Raw genomic sequence first — 20,298 nt, forward strand, 5'->3', positions numbered from 1 at the left:
AAACATGCCTGACTCCCGGGAGAGGGGAGTTTCCCCTCGCCTATTTGAATGACCACCTGGAAATGACGACAGGAAAGATCTTTCAGTCTGAGAGAGATTTGAAGAGTATTTCTATCTCCCACAGGTTAGGCCAAATTGAAATAGTGGGGGTGTGAGGCATTCCCTTTTGAGAGATGGTGAAGGGGATTATCAGTGTTTTATCAGAATATATAGCATGTTCTAGGCCATCAATAACTGGGGGTAACTGAAGTCTGCTGGATGATCACCATATGTTGTGCTTTTTTGAACACCTCTAGTTATGTATTTCACTATTGGTACAGTTTGATTTTCAGATAATGGAAGAGAGACATCTGCAGTTTTCTAGTATTAAAACTAAAGAAAATGAAAAACTACTTTTATTTGCATTCCAAAGAAAGCTGTTGCATATGACTGACTTAAGTGCTTAATATGTACTAAGTATTATGCTCTACATGCATTGCCTTTTAAACCTCATAATTCTCTTAAATAGATGTTGATTCAATCCTGTGTACTTCATAGATAAGAGCACCAATGTATACATGCTGTTACAGTATACATACAGCCTATATCTATCTGACCTCAAAGACTGCCTCTAGCAACTTGATAATTCTGCCTTCACAACCTCTTCTGGGCACTGTAGGATTACCCCGCAAAATACAGGGCCAAATTTTCAGATAGGAAGCACACACACATATGTGTTAAATCCTAAGAGTTTGGCCAATCGGGTTTGCTCTGTGACCTTATCTCGCTCATCTCTGGATATTGAACTTGACTGTGCACAGCTGCTATACTAAATATTAAAAACCCACAGGAAGCACACAGAAGCTTGCACCACAGAGGGCCTGATAGTGCCTTTGTCAGAAGGCCATAGCACTAAATCAATGTAACTGAAATGTACTTTCATCCTAAAGTACTCCAATTTTAGAAGTTACCTGAAAGATGCAACACATTTATCTTCCAGACAGGAGATTCCTACTGGGTTGCTCTTTGATTTTCCTAAGCTGCAGGATTTTTCTCCACCAGGGGGCGCTAGAGCAACAGTGACGGCACAGGGATTCCCAAGTAAAAAGAACTAATTTTCCCCTGAATAATGACTCAGCCCTGGAGATGGGGCAATAGATGGGCCCTAATGGCATGATTTGTGATCAACCAAAGCTTTATGAGGGTCTAAGGTGTTAGTTTTAATTTAAGGAGGGATTAATTATTTATACAGAGAATTCTAAAACTTTATTTTGTCTACTACAATATTCTTTTGCCAAATATGTGAGTCATTATCAAGAAAATATTTTGTTTTCTGCCTACTACTCTACTTTTTCTAATGGAAATGATTCCTAGGAGAAAGGCCAAAAGACCTGTTAAAAAGGTCATAGACAAATAGTAAAATTAGCTACTTAACAATAGAAATAGTGGCATTTGGGCAAAGAAAGTATTTTTTTTTAACTAGAAAATTCTTGTAATTCCACACAGTAAATATTAATCCTAAAACTATTGCTAAGAAATTTTAAGAAGGGAGAGTTCCCATTCCAAGTATCTCATTGGCGGACACAGGATAACAAAGAATCGTGTGTTTTCTCTTCCCATACTTGTTTGTGTATGTATGTGTCTGCAGCATAAAGGTGTCATATATGGCATATATGCTTTATAACAAATGACACATATGGTTTATATGTGTACTTTTTAAATATTTTCTCACTTCTTATATGATGAACATCTTTCCACATGAGAACATAAATATCTATAGTCCCTGACTTTGGAGAGTTCAACTTAGAATTTTTTAACTTTTACAATGTTGTGAAAGCAATATGCATTCAGTAGGGACAATACTTGAAATTTTGAATTTTTTTTAATTATTTATTTTTTTCAGCATAACAGTATTCATTGTTTTTGCACCACACCCAGTGCTCTATGCAATCTGTGCCCTCTCTAATACCCACCACCTGGTTCCCCCAACCTCCCACCCCCCCGCCCCTTCAGACCCCTCACATTGTTTTTCAGAGTCCATAGTCTCTCATGATTCACCTCCCCTTCCAATTTCCCTCAACTCCCTTCTTCTCTCCATCTCCCTAGTCTTCCATGCTATTTGCTATGCTCCACAAATAAGTGAAACCATATGATAATTGACTCTCTCTGCTTGACTTATTTCACTCAGCATAATCTCTTCCAGTCCCGTCCATGTTGCTACAAAAGTTGGGTATTCATCCTTTCTGATGGAGGCATAACACTCCATAGTGTATATGGACCACATCTTCGTTATCCATTCATTCGTTGAAGGGCATCTTGGTTCTTTCCACAGTTTGGCAACCGTGGCCATTGCTGCTATAAACATTGGGGTACAGATGGCCCTTCTTTTCACTACATCTGTATCTTTGGGGTAAATACCCAGTAGTGCAATTGCAGGGTCATAGGGAAGTACTATTTTTAATTTCTTGAGGAATCTCCACACTGTTCTCCAAAGTGGCTGCACCAACTTGCATTCCCACCAACAGTGTAGGAGGGTTCCCCTTTCTCCACATCCTCTCCAACACATGTTGTTTCCTGTCTTGTTAATTTTGAATTTTGATCATTTCTTGGGATGGCACAATACTATGCAGTACAATATTCCCTTGCAATGCTGGGTGTTGGCCGCCACAGCTCCCTGTTGGCCGCAGGATCATCTGGGTGAACAGCTAACACGGAACCAGGCTGTATCCATACAACTATTTTGTTTTCCGCTTTCAGTTCAGTATTCAATACATTATAGGAAATATTCAACCTTCTGTTATAGAATAGGCTTCGTATTAGATGATTTGCCCAACTGTAGGTTAATGTAAATGTTCTGAGCATGTTTATGGTAGGCTAGGCTGAGTTACAATGTTCAGTAGGCTTTGTGTATTAGCTGCACTTTTTACTGAAACCCATCTTAAGTCAAGAATACTGGCAGCTGTAATTCCTTTTTAATAAAGTGCATATCTGGGTACTACTAAAATAATAGAAATGCATTAAGCTAAATCATTTCTTCTTTTTATTTTAAAATATTTATTTTAGAGAGTGCAGGGGATAGGGGGTGAGGGAGGGGGAGAAAGAGAGGGAGACAGAGAAACTCAAGCAGACTCCACACTGAGCATGCAGAGCCCCAAGTGGGGTTCAATCCCATGACCCGACATCACGACCTGAGCTGAAACTAAGAGTTGGAGGCTCAGCCCTCTGTGCCTCCAGGTGCCCCTGTATCATTCCTTTAAAAAAAAAAAGAAAGAAAGAAGGAAAGAAAGAAAGAAAGAAAGAAATAAAGAAAGAAAGAAAGAACAAACCCTATATTCTTTTACCAGTTCAGGCCTAGTGTATATTTGGCATGCAGTAATTCATTTGAGCGGCTGGATGTTTCTCCATTCTTTAAGGAAGAGATCCTGCATGCCATTAACCTCTCTGGGAGAGTGACAGTACACATGAACTTACTGTGAACTCTCAGTCTGGCAGTAAAGATAGCTGCTTATTTCACTTAGTCTAACATTTCACAAACTAACTTGAACATATATCTCTCAAGAAATACTAACCTAGGGGCACCTGGGTGGCTCAGTGGCTTAAGCCTCTGCCTTCGGCTCAGGTCATGATCTCAGGTTCCTGGGATCAATCCCCGCATCAGGCTCTCTGCTCAGTGGGGAGCCTGCTTCCCTCTCTCTCTCTGCCTGCCTCTCTGCCTGCTTGTGATTTCTCTGTCAAATAAATAAAATATTAAAAAAAAAAAAAGAGGAAGAAATCCTAACTTAAATTTCTGCAGACACAGATTGTGACACCTCATTCTAGGTTAATTCTTCTATTTGCTTTGATCCTAGCAAGTGCTTCTCAAATTTTAATCTGCCTGTTGATCGCCTGAGGATCTTGTTGAATTGCTGATTCTGACTCTGTAGGTCTGGGACGGAGCCCAAGATTCTGAATTTCTAATTAGCTCCCAGGTTCTGTCTGTGAGTAGCTGACCAGTGAGCTCTCCTATTAGAAGACAAGATGTAATTCACATGGAGTTGTTTTGATCATAGGGAATGGTAGGAAGCACTAATTTAAATGACCTTTTCAATTCATAAAAGGGAGTTTTCACCCTTTATTTTTTTTGTGTGATCCATTCATTGGTGCTTTACATTTGAGTGAATTTTTAATACTGTCTTTGAACATGGCTTAAGGAAGCTCTCTAAGGACAGTAACATGGTTAATACTTTGTGGGAGAGATTATTTTAACAGCAATATATTAGCCAAATCTTAGAGTAGGTAAGAGAAACGAGCTAAGAAACAAATGTTGTAGTTGTTTTATTCAGCCTGCCAAGTGCCATTGTCCCTGTCTGATATGTGTGAAGTTGCGTGGCAGCCTTTTTACCGTGGGTAAGCTGTTCGACATACATAACATATGGGGTCATAACTTCCCAATTCCATAAACATGGTCTCCACTCCTGGAGGCACTAATGTATTAAGATGCTTTTTCAATGTGTTTATAGTAGGTGCATTGCTGGCATTTTACACGTTATTGAAGCTCAGGGCAGCAATAGCTTGTAATGTAGTTTTCAACATAGCTTCAATGAGTTTTTAGGGGTGAGGTACAATAGATAAGAAATACCTTAGTAAATTATTCTTTTATTCTGTCACTTGGTTCAAAAGTGTTCTGCCTGGTATTTCAGTGTGAATTTGTGATTGTTCGGACATCATTATTTTGATATTTTGTCCTTTGTAGGACCATCTTGTCAGTGAGGTTTTTCAGTTACTTCTGGTAAATGGTATCCCACTATAGCACACTCAAAATATTGCTTGTAAGATTGATAGCAGCATGCTATACTCTAAAATCCAGTTAACCTCGTTGGAGACAGCATCACCAAAAGACAAGGAAAAAAATATGACTGCAGTGGGACATAAGGGAAATATATTTCAGGAAGGAAATTCATATTTTAAGGTTTTTCTGGGAGCCTTACCTTGATCTATTGAGCAAACACGTATGTAAGATATCCAACAAGTACAAAAGGCCATTGATACACATTAATATTAGTGACTTCATTATTCCAGTTTCTAAAACTTAATTTTAGGAAACAATATTATAGTAATAAAATAATTATTGCTATCCAGAAGTTGAAAATCTAGGGGCTCCTGGGTGGCTCAGTGGGTTAAAGCCTCTGCCTTCGGCTCAGGTCATGATCTCAGGGTCCTGGGATCGAGTCCCACATCAGGGTCTCTGCTCAGCAGGGAGACTGCTTCCCCCTCTCTCTCTGCCTGCCTCTCTGCCTAGTTGTGATCTCTGTCTGTCAAATAAATAAATAAAACATTTAAAAAAAAATCTAGTGAGGAGAGCCTCAAAGTAAAGGATAAATATATTATAGTGAATGCCTAAGTGTGTTTGAAATGGACCTGTTGATGGGGGAAGTGAATGGGCAGAGAAGCCAAGATATTGCTATCATTATTATTAACTGAAAATTTACTTCTGAAAATTCTCCATGCCACCTTTACTTCTTCGTATTTCCACACAAATAGTATTACACATTCCATAGACACGGAAATTATATTTTCTTTTCCATAACATTTAATGTATCTTTGCTCTTTATTATAGACTTATAAATGATCTCACGTACTGGATTTTATCCTACTGATAAGAAAGACTAATTTGCTTATTCACCATTATATTATTCTTGTCCCCACCATTTACTTCACCTGAGTAACAATTAATGGACACTGTAACTGCCCACAGTAAAATTTAGTGCTATTTTTGGTTTTCTATGTTGTGATAAAGCACATGAAGAAATGGCTATTAACTATAGACCTTTGATATTCATCAGTTTCTTGTTTGCAAGCTTCAATCGTGTCTTAATGGGGGTAGCACTTCATTGCACTTTAAAAGAATTGATGGGATTAGTGGATTGGGATTAAAAGTATTTTTCATTGTCTCACAGTTCTGCTTCTCCTGAGAACCCAAATTAATCCAGCAAATATATAGTAAAATCTATATAGAGATACTAAAGGGAATAGGTTTGGGAGAAACAGGAGTCAATTTTGGACAAGTTGAATTTGACAGTTTACTAAACAGATGGGTAAAGTTATCAAAGAGGTGTATGTATTTTAAAGAATCTTACTAGAGACAGAAATTAAAATGTGGAATTAGTTGTATAGTCATAGTAAAGAAGACAGAGGATGGAGGCACTCTTATCTTAAAAAGCAGGGTTGAAAAACAGTGGAATAGTAGGTATGCCCAGAGTGTGTAAAGGTCTAGAAACCAGGTGAAAAAAAAAAACGTTATCAAAGAGGTGATACTGATCATTTGTGTTGAATGTTGACGTTTGGTCAAACGGGATGTGTAATATGAGAGAGAAAATTGAATTTCACAACATAAAGTTTATTGATGGTGTTAACAATGATAATTACAAAATGAGGACAAAAGCATAGTTAGAGTTTGGCTAAGTGAGACAAAGGAGCATGTTTGCTATGGCTGCCATACAAAGTACCCAGACTAGTTGACTTAAATAACAGAAATTCAATTCTTCACAGTTTGAGACACTATATATACCCAAGATCGAAATGTCAGCAGGGTTACCCTCATTCTTAGGCCTCTTCCTTGGTTGGTAGATGACCATCTCTTCTCTTGGCCTTCATGTGGCCTTTCCTCCCTGTATCTGTTTCCTAGTATCTTCCTTTTGTAAGTACATCAGGGATACTGGGTTAGGGCTAACTGTACTCAACTCATTTTAACTTAATTACCTCTTTGAAGACTGTACCTTCAAAAATAGTCACATTTGAGATATTTCGGATTAGGACTTCAATATGAAATCTGGTGAGAAATAATTCAGCCCATAGCACTCTGCCCTCTGGTCCCCCAAACTTCATGGCCTTGGTGCAAAATATATTCACCCTATCCCAGCAGCCCCAAAGGTCTCCACCTATTCCAGCCTTAACTCTAAATTCACTGACTCACCCAAATGTCCTCTAAATCAGCTATGATTGAGAATCAAGGTATAATTCATCCTGAAGCAAAGTTCATTAGCTGTGAACCTGTGAAACCAGAGAAGTTATCTGTTTACAAAATACAGTTGTAGCACAGGTATAAGACAGACATTACCATTTCCAAAGGGAGAAATTAGGGGAAAGGGGGAAGGATCACATGTCCCAAGCAAGTCTGAAAATGAGCAGGGTAAATTTCATAAGATTTTGAGCCTGAAAATCTATTTATTTATTTATTTTTTTATTTAGGGCCACAGGGTTTAGGTAGGGCCACAGGTTCTAGTTAGGGATACAGGGTCATGGCTCTAACTTAAGTGCCCATCTGTGTGGTGATTCTTTCTCCTCATTTTAATTTGCTCACTGTTTTAGCACTCTAAATACCTTATCTTCAATTATAGTAACATTGTTAGGTACTGGAGTTTTGGGGAACAGACACAACACAGCCTACAACAGAGATTCCAGGCAGTTCTTCTGAGGAGTATTAGTTTTCAGAAATCAACAAAGAGGAAACAGTAACTGATGGAAAAAGAAGAGTGAAATAATACAGTTTGACAATAAGATGAATAATCCAATAGAGGGATGTATTGATGTTGTAGAAGAAAGCAGAAGAAACTGCTTCAGTAATGTCCCTAAGTATGCTAGAGAGGATGGAAACAAGTGTAAAAATGGAGGGATTGCTTGATTTTCTGTGGAAATACATAGGGAACAGGCAGGTACAGATCATAGTAGGGGTTCTTATGTGGGATGGAAGTTATGTGGAAGTTCTCTTGTGAGCTTTGCTTTCTTTCAGCAAACTAGAAGTAAAGGTCATAAACTCTAAGTGAGCCTGGCAAAGTAGAGAGTAAAAGAAAATATGTAATAGTAATTCAGGGTAATTTTGTCATAATTTTACCCTTGGAGCAGCCATTCTGGTTTTAAAAGTTTTTTTGTTTTTGTTTTTTGTTTTGTTTTGTTTTGCCTTTTTTTTTTTTTTTTGGCTGGACACTTTTGATGAGTGAAACAAAAAACTGGGAATGATGAGTTGTTTTTTCTAGCTTTGAGGTTTTTCTACAGTATGGCAAAGCAAGGAAAGGGGCATGTGAAAGCAGAATATTTAGAAGGGAAAGACATTAATAATTAGCCTTCTATTTTAAGTTGTGTAAGAGTAGAGGAAAGATGTAAAAGTGACAAGGGAAAATAAAATGAAATAGAAGTCCTGTTAGGGCCAAGAGATTCTTGGAGTCTAGGTCCTCTAAAGAAGAGGTTTGAGAATAAATGAGGTGGTGATCAAAAAGCGTCACCACTTGGAAAATTAGACCACAGTACTAACTTGTGGCAATTTAGTAAATAGTATGTCTCTATTTGTAGCTGCTGCATTTAATGCAGTTAAATGAATAGTTAGAATCATTTGAATAGTTCATTATGTTTAGTTTAATTAGTGTCCTATGCTGCCTTACAAATTACCACAAACTAAATGACTTAAAACGGCAATCATTTTCTGTAACCATTTCTGTTAAGTCAGAAGGCTGAGACTTGCATAGCTGAGCTCTGTGCTTAGAGTTTCACAGGCCTGAAATCATGGTATTGGTTGGCTGCATTCTCATCCGAAGGCTCAATAGGCAAGGATCCAATTGGCAACTGCTCTCAGGTTGTTGACTGACTACATTTCATTGTGGTAAAGATTTCTCGGCTGCTTTTTAAATTGATTTTTTAAGGTCAGCAATAGTCTCTACTCTAAATCTCTGACTTCTAGAGCATCTTTCAGATGACTCTCCTGAATAGATTAGAGCCACCAGAGTATTCTCCCTTTCGATTGACTTAAAGTAAATTCATTAGGGTATTTAACTGCCTGCCAGATCCTTCATTATGCCATATTCTTTTGACTAGAAGCAAATTCCAGGCTTTGTTTGTGATCAAGATGAGGAACTAATAAAAGGCTATGATCACGACTGGGGCTGTAGTTATTTTAGTTAACACAAAAATGTGTACATTGAACTATGTATTATTTAAAGGTGCTTTTTCAGTTTTATGTTCACTCTTTGAGGGTTAATTGCAATAAGAATCACCCTGTTACAAATGTAAACTATAATAATATTGGGGGGTGGTTGGAGAAATAACTGTTTTCAGACATTGAATGTAGGCAGCTTAGTTCTATGATCATGGACCACTTGAGGAAATCTCATGAGACAAAGGCAGAAATAGAGGAGATTGCTGATTGGTAGGTGGGTAGATACAAGAGGAGGGGAGGAGAGAAGAGGATGTGCTGTGGAAACCTGCAGAAGGAGCCTCTCAAGTATTTGGTTGAGTATTGACCCACCTTCCAGGGAGGCCAGGGATGGAACTACTGTGAAACAGTAGGCAAAACAATTCATGAAGATCCCACAGGGTTGAGAAGAATTGGCATTCTCATCCTCGCAAATAAAAATACCTCTTAATACACAGGGCATCATACAGTGGCCAGGATGGCCCCACCTTAATTATAAGACTAAACAAATCCAGAGGTAAATCTGCTGTAAACTGTCCAAATTGAAATCAAGCATCAAAAGGAATAGTGAAGGAATGTGGATAAATTGTGACTTAGAACAAATTTTAATAATCTTTTAAAAATACAAGAAAATTCAGCATTAAAAAAAATGATTTGCAGAACTGCAAATTACAGTCAAGATTACTAAGCATGCAAAGTAGTAGATAAATAGAAACTATTATCAGGAGACAGATCCATCATTAAAAACAGATGCAGAAAAATCAAAGCTAGAATCAGTAGACAAGGAGTTTAAAGGAATAATTACACGTCTAATATGTTCAAGGATTTAAAATAAAGCCTGAACATGAAGGGAAGAGTAGTTAAGGTTACAAAAGACTCAGATGAAACTACTTGATGTAAATTCAATATCTGAAATGTAAAAGTAAAATAAAACACCAAATGGGAGTAATAAGAGACATGGAAGAGAAAGATTTGTGACCTTGATACAGCAATAAAATAGAGGAAAAATCCTGGAGAAAGAGACTGTAAATAAACTGGTTATCATGTCTAGTGAGACAATATTGAGTTGGCTAACATTGGAGAGAATACAGAAGGGCCTAGATAGTATTTGAAGAGATAATAGTCAATTTAATTTATGGGAAAATAAAAAATCAGGAACACCATGCTGAATAAAGCAGAGCATATGCTAATCAAAAAACTAAAAACCAGTAATTGAGAAAAAATATCTAAATGGTAACCAGGGGAAAAATGACACTTCTGCATAGAAGAACAAAGAAGAATGATTGTAGATTTGACAGAAGTTAAACTGCCAGAAGACAATGAGAAACAAGCTCATTAAAGTACTGAAAGAAGAAAAAAAAAAAAAAACTGCAAACCTGGAATTGAATATCAAGCAAAAAATATGCTTCAAAAATGGATAGACTTTTTAGGCAAACAAAAGCTTACAAATTTCGCTGTTATCAGACCTTTGTGATAAGTATGAAAGGAAGCACTGGTGAAAAATGAAAATGACACTTGATAAAATTTTGCATCTAAATGAGGATTTGGTAGAATTCAGCTGTATTTGACCGAGGATGTGTATGTCTGTCTCTATTTCTTGAACAGCCTGAGAGGTCAGAATGTTTTACATTGTTTTACATTTTTTTTACAATGTTTTACATTGTTAAAATGTTACTTTTTTAAAAAAGAAAAAGCATTTTGAACAGCAACTATACATAGCCACTAAAGCCTAAACAATTTATTGTCTGGCTTTTTACAGAAAATGTAAAAACTTTCAACCTAAATAATGAGTATCACAAATGACAAACACAGCAGCATAAAGGTAAGTGCAACACACAGATCTTTTTCAAAATATGAAAAATAATGAAAGCAATGGCTATTGAGCAAATAGGTGGAAATAAAAAGCATGATAATATTAAAAAAAAACACGAAATATACTGTTGAAAAGTCTTATTGTGAGCCCTAGAGTAAACACCACATTAAGTAAAATGTTGTAGCTAATAAGCCAACAGTGAGAATAGAAAAGATTATATTGTTAATCCAAAATAATGCAGATTAAAAAAAAAAAAAAAGGAAAACAGGGATGGGCAAAACAGAGAAAGGGCAGTGGGGGATTTACACTTCCAGTTATTGAATGAATAAGTCATAGGGATAAAAGGTACAGCATGAGGAATATGGTCAATGACATTCTAATAGTGTTGTATGGTGACAGATGGTACCTGCACCTTTTTGTGGTGAGCATAGCCTAATGTATCAAAAAGTTGAATCCCTATCTTGTACACTTGAAGTGAATGTAAACTTGTGTGTCAACTATACTCAAAAAATTAAAAGGAGAAAGGAAGAACAATTGGCATAAGAAGCAATATTTTAGCAGAACTGCCTCAATAATCTTATTAAATATATGGTTCAAAAATTGTAATTTTAGAGATTGTCAGACTATAATAAAATGCAAATTCCTATTCTCTTTAATTTCTTTAAAAGAAATTAGCTTTCAATAGAGAGATACAGATTAAAGTGAAATAATGAAAATAATAAGGTGAAAAGAATAAAAATTATATTCTTATGTAAATGCTAATTAAAAGAAACCTGGGGTTTGCCTGGTTGGCTCAGTAGGCTCAATGTCTGACTCTTGGTTTCAGCTCAGGCAGTAATCTCTTGGGTTGTGAAATGGAGCCCCATGTGGGCTGTGCCATCCGCCAGGTACTGCTTGAAGATTCTCTCCCTCTGTCCCTTCCCCCACTCAAGCACCCATATGTGCACGCTCTCTTTCTCAAATAAATCTTAAAAAAAAAAAAAAAAGAAAAGAAAAAAAACTGAAAGTGGCTTTCATTCCCAGGTATGGTAGAATAACAGGAATAGACTTCCTGTCCTTCTGTAAATAACTAGGGTATATATAGGAAATAAAAACTAGACCAAATACAGAAAATAACAGTTTTTAGGCACTGGAACACAGGCAAAGTAGGACAATGATGTCTGACAGAAAGGAACCAAATGAGGTAAATCCTATGATTTTCCCTCCTCTCTGACTGCTCTCATTGCTGTAGGGCAGGCAATAGGGCTATATACGGAGCTGTTTGATCCCACCCCATTAAGGATCTAGAGTTCTGATTTCAGGGATGCCAGGGTGAGCACTGGGGTGGGGGTGTGCAGAGAAGATCTAGAGACTAGCGGGATTGGCAGGGAGTCTCTCAAGTCTTTGACTGAATATGTGAGTAATAAAATGCCAGAAAAACAGGGAAATAAATACTGAAAAGGGGTAAGTCAGACAATTCTAGAGATCATGTAAAGCTTTAATATTCCACTTTTCAAAGAACTGTAGTGAACAGACCTGTGTATACACAGGAAATTGAGTAGAATCCTTAGAATGGGTTTGGCTCAGTGGTGAAGCCAAATTAGTCCTAGGACAGATAAGATAGTTTTAATCTGTTAGTGTGGGTTCTAAACAAAGTCTTAAAATGATCAAATAGATTCCAAATAACTATACTGCATCCCTGAAAAGTTTTATTCTATATAAGGCTGTAGGTGTGGAGAGAGAGAGAGAGGGAGAGAGAGTGTGTGTGTGTGTGTGTGTAGACACACACACATTCCAAAATTGGAAAGCATAACATGCATGAGTCTGTTGTTTAATAGAACCTATCTAGGGATGAAAAGGGGGGAAAAAAAAAGACAGAAGAATAAGGCCATAACCAGAAAAAGTCAAGAGAAATAGGTATAGTAGAGATGCTATTCGGGACACATGCTGGAGGCTGGAAGTTCAGAAAAGATGGAAGAGATACTTTTTCATGTTTCCTTCCTTTACTTTACCTAACCACGTTCTTCTACCAATTCTCTTCACCTCTCCAGGCTATGTGTGTGTGTGTGTGTGTGTGAGCAGCAGTTGATTCCAGTCTAGAATTTTCCACAACACTCTCCAAAACATCATGTTTTAGCTCAGAGGCGACTGTATCAGCCAGCCAAATAAACTCAGTTATAAATCAAATTGTATAAGCACACAGAAACAAACTTGTATGACCATCTACAGGCCAGTATTTGCTTCTCCAGAAAATTAATGACCAGGAAAGTAAAAATGGAAGGCTCTAGAATAAAAGAAACTAGATCTATAACTCAAAAAGTGGGTGGATAGTCAACTAAAAATAATTGTGTGATAATTAGGGAAATGTGGGTATAGACCATATATTAGGTGGTATTAAGAGATTTTAACTAAAAAACTTTTAAATATGAAAAAGGTATGGTTTATACAACAATTGTCAACACGATACATACTTCAGGTTTATGGGTGAAATAGCCTCCTCTGTTGGATTTACTGAGAGGACTCAACCTTAAAGGAACAAGGGATAATTACATACAAAATTGTTAATAATTGTTAAATCTGGCTAATATGTACCTGGGTTCATAATATAACCTTTTACTTTGTATATGCTGATAAACAGCACAGACAAGACATTATAGGGAGGCAAACTGGAATAAAATACTCTTCTTCTAAAATTTAAATTTCACCTTATCTCTAACTTTTGTTGAAGTTGTTATGTAAAGGGGCTTTGTAGTTTAAACTCTCTTAATAGCATCCCCCTTAAAATTATCAAGTTTTCCCCACAGGAATTGTAAGCATACCCTATTGTTTTAGAAAAAAATTTTGCAAACTGCTGTTTGAGCCAGGTCAGACTAATTCCTCTAACCGGCTATGCTGGTTTGTAACTGTCTAGTAACTGGTAAAACTCTGTACCCCTCATTTGAATCACCTTGTTGAATCATTTGAAGTAAGCTGGTGTTGGTGATGGGGAATTCTACGTGGTTCTTAATAGACTCTTTGCTTCCATTTGGTGTGGAGATAAGTGTGGAGAGGTTGTGAAGGACCAGGAGGAAAATTTTAGAGGCTAGCATAACATATATTACTCCCACCCACATTCTAGTCACCACAAATCAGTCTTATGGTCCCACCCAACTGAGAGGGAGGCTAGAAACTTTAATTTCCTGTGTGTCAGAATCAACTAAGAGATTTACTGAATCCACAATATTTTCTTTGCCACGAAAGACATTTGGTTTAATAAATACTTTCATATGTTTATACTTATAAACAACCCATTTAGTTTAATTTAAGCTATCAAAAGATAAACTGTCATAGCAAGAATATGAATGGAAAGTTTAACTCGTGAATTTGATTGGCAGTAAATGCTTTTGAGCCATATGCCAGAATTAATATCCACCATTCATTCATCAAAGATGGATTGAGTGCCTAACATAAGGTACTACACCAGGCCCTGGGGATGCTGGTCAGAGATCCTGCAAGCCAGGATCTGTTACTCTATGAAGGAGAGTAAGAAAGAATGTAGGTAATCACAAAAGATTGTGTTCTGAGAACAGGTGGAGAGAATACCTTCTTTAGTGTTTGTGGGTTGACACACATTCTGCAAACAAAATACAGTTTCTAGGGGCGCCTGGGTAGCTCAGTGGGTTGCCTTCGGCTCAGGCCATGATCCCAGTACCCTGGGATAGAGCCCCCCACAACCCCCCCCTCCCCCCGCATCGGGCTCTCTGCTCAGCAGGGAGCCTGCTTCCACCTCTCTCTCTGCCTGCCTCTCTGCCTACTTGTGATCTTTCTGTCAAATAAACAAATAAAATCTTAAAAGAAAATACAGTCTCTAAGTGGAACCAAACTCATAAGATATGAGAAGAGAGGGGTGCCTGGGTGGCTCAGTTGTTAAGCCTCTGCCTTTGGCTCAGGTCATGATCCCAGGACCCTGGGATCAAGCCCTGCATTGGGCTCCCTGCTTAGAGGGAAGCCTGTTTCTCCCTCTCCCACACCCCACGCTTGTATTCCCTTTCTCTGTGTCAAATAAATAAATGAAATTTTTGGGAAAGGCTTAAAAAAAAAAAAAAAAGGAAATAAGAGACAGGTGCTAGCCAAATAAAACTGAGGTTTGTTTTAATGTGTGCCTCAAGCTCCAGGCTAAGGAAATGGCACATGTAGAGATTTGGATGTCAGCAGAGCATCTAGATATGTGCTGAACTATGAGGGCTCAAAGTTTTCAGAATCAAGAAAAAAGAAAAGAAATGGTATAAGATGAATGAGAATAAATCCATCTGGTTAACTATTTTATTAGGGGACAGGGTTTGGGTTTCAAGCTGATATCAATGAGGAGCAAACCTAATTCAGTTATGAATAATATTGGCTACTTTGTAAAACTTAAATTTATTTTATAGAATCTCTAATTTTGTTGAGGGTGCTATAATTTAAAATCTTCTGATAACATTCTGTTAAACATCACATTTTCCTCACAAGTTAGATTTTATTTTCTTAGAGAAAATATAGATAGGATAGAAATTTACCTATTTCTGACAAGTTTATAAAGATTAGGACTCTAAAAGGGCAATGCGATACAGCATAGAAGGGAAAGTTGTTCTATAAAAGTCAATTCTGCTTCTCTGAAACAAGTAAATTGTAAACTTTTACTAGTATTTTTCAAACCTTTCTGTTACAAATTTAAAAGTAACGTATTACGCAGGAAATATAATTTTATACCAAGTAGGTTTTTATAATTTAGATAACATAGGTAATGATTTTCTATTAGATTAAGAAATTCTATTTTGTGAGTCTTTTAGATTTTTAACATGCTCTTGTAATGATGGCATATTTACATTTATTTTTCCTATATTTTCTTACATGCAAAGAAATCTCATTCATACATACACATGCACATATATATAGCAACATACATTTGGGCTTTTTTATTTCTTATTTTTAAATGATCTATTACAATGTATTAAATGTACTTTGTGTTGTCACTAATACTGCTTGATATATATGAATAGATAATTTGAGATTTATAATAGGGATAAAATTTAATATAACTAGGAAATAGAAAATAACATTTATAATACACAATAAAATGTTAAATTTTTATTTACTTGAATATACGATTATTACTTATTATTCTCAAGTGCAAGCAGTCTTAAATACACAGAAAAAATTTCCAAAGTTTAGTATCCTCTTGCAGTAGAGACATAAACAGGTTGTCTTTTGAATGATACTGAATATTTTGTTCTAATAAAGCTTTCAAGACATTTGAGAAAAAGATATAAGCACTAAAATATGCAAATATCAATTTACATTGTGTTCTTATTTGTAGCTTTGGTTAAGTTTTAGAAAGTGTGTTTTGGGGCACCTCGGTGACTCAGTTTGGTTAAACATCTGAGTTTTTACTTCAGCTCAGGTCATGGTCTGAGTCGTGAGATCGAGCCCCGCATTGGGCTCCATGCTAGTTGTGGAGCCTGCTTGGGATTCTCTCTTCCCCTCTACTCCTACCCCCCTCAAAAGGATGTTTCATAAAAAGCATGATAATTGTGAAAAACAGAAAAGCTAAAATTAAACTTGTTTATATAAGACATTTATTATAAAATTATTGCATGTAGTATGTGCATGTAATATGCACAGTATACATGCATACACTAACATATATTTTTACCAAAGGGCAAACTATACTGTTTTGTAACCAAGTACTTTAAACTTCTAGTGGCAAATCACAAAAATATTTTCAAGATAAATATTAATCTACAACTTTATTTTGCTGACATAGTATAGGATTCTCTTAGATGAGAATGGCTAATACAGTTACCTGTATTTAGATAATAACCAAGTGGTCAAGCCTTACTCTCTTCTCCCACTACCTCTTTTCCAAAATTAACACATGTGCACGTTTAAATACATGTTTTAACTAGTTTTCCATTGCCTACTAAATAAAATTCAGACTTGAGATCATACCATTAAATAATTAAAAAAAAAACAACTGATGTATGTTCATATTATAACTCTGTTTCACTTTACTGTGTGCTTAGTATGTGCTGGGACAAAGAATTTTGTGTCCTTTATTTTAAACAAATAAGTTGGAATTTTAGATATGTCACTAGAACAAGAATACTTTTTGCAGATCTTTGAGGCCATTCTGAAATAAGAACCATTTCACATCCACATGCATGCTGAATATTGTACATATGATACACACTGAGTTCAGATCTCAGTATTCGTTCCTCAGCATTTCAAGGAGTTACTGGTAATGTTTATATCAGTGGAATTTATAGAATATTCTCTACGCTGCTTAAACCCCTTTTTGTGATCCACACAATCTACTCAGATGCTCACTTACTACTTGCCCTTGATTACTGAACTCAGCCTTTACATTTGGAAATGGTTAAAATGATATAAAATACACATCCTCTGTAGGCTCTGTTCCCATCCAATGTATGCTGGAATGCTTAAATTTTATGTCATTTTGCCTTGGCACACGTGGTAAAAGCTGGTTTGGCCTAATTCTAAGACACACAGACAAAATTCAAGTTCTTAAATACTTTCTGTGACTTTCACATGAGAACGCATTAAAAAATAAAAGTAAAGAAAAATTTAATTTCTGGTAATATGATTTCCTTGATCACATTGGAAATTGGTTTCTCTCCTTCTAACCTAAATATTTCCTGTCCTCACGAGTGTGCTTCTGCCAATTGCATTCTCTGCTACAATTAGCGTTCCATGTGCTCGGGCAATGAGAGTGGCATTTCAAACTCTCCCTTGGGGAGATACATCATTTCTTGTTTGGAATCTGAGTTGAAATCAGATTGCTTGTTTTGTTGTGCCATCTCCTTTCTTGGCATTAAACTTGGCATTAACATGTCAAGGTGTAAGTGTTAACCACTTCCTGTCCAATTTAATGAAAATTAAAGTCATTATAACCCCCGTTTTGCATATAGATAAACTGATTTCACAACAATCAAATATCTTTTTCCCTCTAAGGCAAAACAGCAAGGAAGTGATAGATCATAGCCCAGGAGTTCTATTCGAAGTCCAGTTCTTTTTCTGCTACCAAAAAATATGACCCTGTCTAGCATCCACTTTTCATTATTGAACACTGGGGACAAAACAGATCCTCCTTCTTAAAGACTTAATGTCAACTGAATTTTAGGGATTAATGTTTCTCTTATTCAGACAAAATTAAAGAGGCCCTTGGCTTCGGGCTCAGTGATTTCTTCAGATTTGCTTTCAAATATGATTCTCACGTTTGTAGTTAGACTACAGCCTCATTTCTTAGGAACAAACCCCTGAGCCTTACCCTAGTTTTAGTAATAAAATTAGAACACTTGGGTTTATTAATTACCTTTTACATTTTATACATGCTAAGATAAATGTTATGCAATTAATTATGATACATGATAAGATCTAAAACAAGAAATAAGAAAATGTTATCGATTTCAAATATATTAATGGTATTATACTCTCTAGGTCCCCAAATTCCTTAATTCTTTCTAAACTGCTTTCTGCTCTGCTCTTACCATTCATGCATTCACTGAATGAGCATTAATGGAGTACTAGGAGTTCTGACATTGAAAGCCAGACCCTACTCAAAGGAAATGGAAGGGGTCTCAATACTTATATCCTTCAAACACCCATTTTCTAACTACTTATCAAAAATGCCAGCCCTAATTGTGAGATTTCCTCATTTTTACCTTCCTGCCTAATATTATTTGGGACATTAGTGATTTTGGGGGGCTCCTCTGGAATGGCATATTCTGCAGTGCTGGAGCTTTGTCCCATTGCTAGAGGAGCTTTAAGAGACCTACTCACCTATATGTCTAACCTACATGAATTTGGTTTTTTGGCACGTGATCAATTACATGACTATGTTATATGAACTTACTAGTATCTTTCAACCCAGTTCAAACAGCAGAGATCAAATAACAGTCACTTTTAATATCAAGTAATCACCATCTGAATCAAAGGGAAAAGGTCCAGGAGCCCCTGGTTAGATGCATTCACTGAAGGAGCATTAATGGGATACTGGGAATTCTGACATTGAAAGCCAGACCCTACTCAAAGAAAATGGAAGGGGTCTCAATACTTGACAATAATCACTTCCTACCTCATAAAGAGGATTAATGAGATGTCTAAGAAATATTTTAGCTATTTAGAAAATGTGCCAGGACATTTTGCATTCTTGACCATGACCTTTGCTTGGCACCCTTGAATCCATTTATATCCTATTTGGGAATTAACATCTAATAAAAGATGACTGGGAAAAAGTGTCAAGAAAAGTACTTTTTGTAAAAACATCTTTAAAAAGTGTCATTTCTTAAGGAATCATTGAAAGCCCCCTTTAGTTAAAACATCAAGTTTTTGAGAAAATGATCAAGATAAAGCTATGAGAATAGCTTAACATGTTTATATTTCATTTGAAATATTGTTATTGACATTGAAAAGCTCAATTCCTTGAGTATTATACAAAATCATTTGAAAGGAGAAAATATTGTAATGAAGGCTTGAAAGAGGGAATGAATAAAGAATGATGAGACGGGGCACCTGGGCAGCTCAGTGGGTTAAACCTCTGCCTTCAGCTCAGGTCATGATCTCAGGGTCCTGGGATTGTGTACCGCATCGGGCTCTCTGCTTGGCAGGGAGCTTGCTTCCTCCTCTCTCTCTCTCTGCCTGCCTCTCTGCCTGCTTGGTCTCTGTCAAATAAAATCTTAAAAAAAAAAAAAAAAAAAGAATGTGAGACAGATTGAGAAGTAGTGTCTTAAGAGTTGGTAGAAGATCGGTGATTGTTAAAGTAACTAGTCCAAATGATTCACCACGATGAGGGTGTGCTCTGAGGATAAAAAGGATATGTGGACTGTGAAAATGCCCTTTATGCTTTAAAGTGCAGGCAGCTCTCCTGTGGATCTTGTGATGGACATGGCATTTTACAGCTCAAAACTGATTGCCAACCGTTGGTTACATGTGAATATTGAGGAATAACAGCTTACTTAGCAGAGACCACAGCCATGAAGGGCTCCAATGAAGGGAGTGAAAGCTCAGCAGTGGTTGTAGAGATTTTTCAGCCTTTGAAATGAAGAGGTCCTAGAAGAATGAGCTGAGGTTCTGCAAATCCAAAGGGATAAATGAAATAAATACACTTTCATACATCTGTTGAATTCCTGTGATATTTGGAATGTGTTTGTAGATTCCTTCCTTCCTTCCTTCCTTTCTTTTCTTTCTTTCTTTAGTAATGTTAGTAGTGGATGATTGTTGTAGAATTATGGAGAAAGCTTTATCAATGTAAGTAACAATTGTGCATGACTGATACATAAAAAGACATGACCAAATAAAAACCTACGTATTGGGTATTTAATGAGCAGAATGATGGATTTAGTATTTGTTTATATGAGAAAAATTTATGCAGCTCTATGTGTCATACATAGAGCTATGTCTGTGAGAGTCCTCAATGAGTTTATAGTTTTAGAGGAAAAGGCCAGTAACTATAAGACCATGTGATAATTACCATAACAGTTATATGTAATTAGTGTTACAGAAGAGAGAAAAGCTGCCAAGAGGCTTCAGGAACTAGGTAAAAACTTTA

Source organism: Mustela erminea, chromosome 5 (assembly GCF_009829155.1).
Source record: "Mustela erminea isolate mMusErm1 chromosome 5, mMusErm1.Pri, whole genome shotgun sequence".
NCBI lineage: Eukaryota > Metazoa > Chordata > Mammalia > Carnivora > Mustelidae > Mustela > Mustela erminea.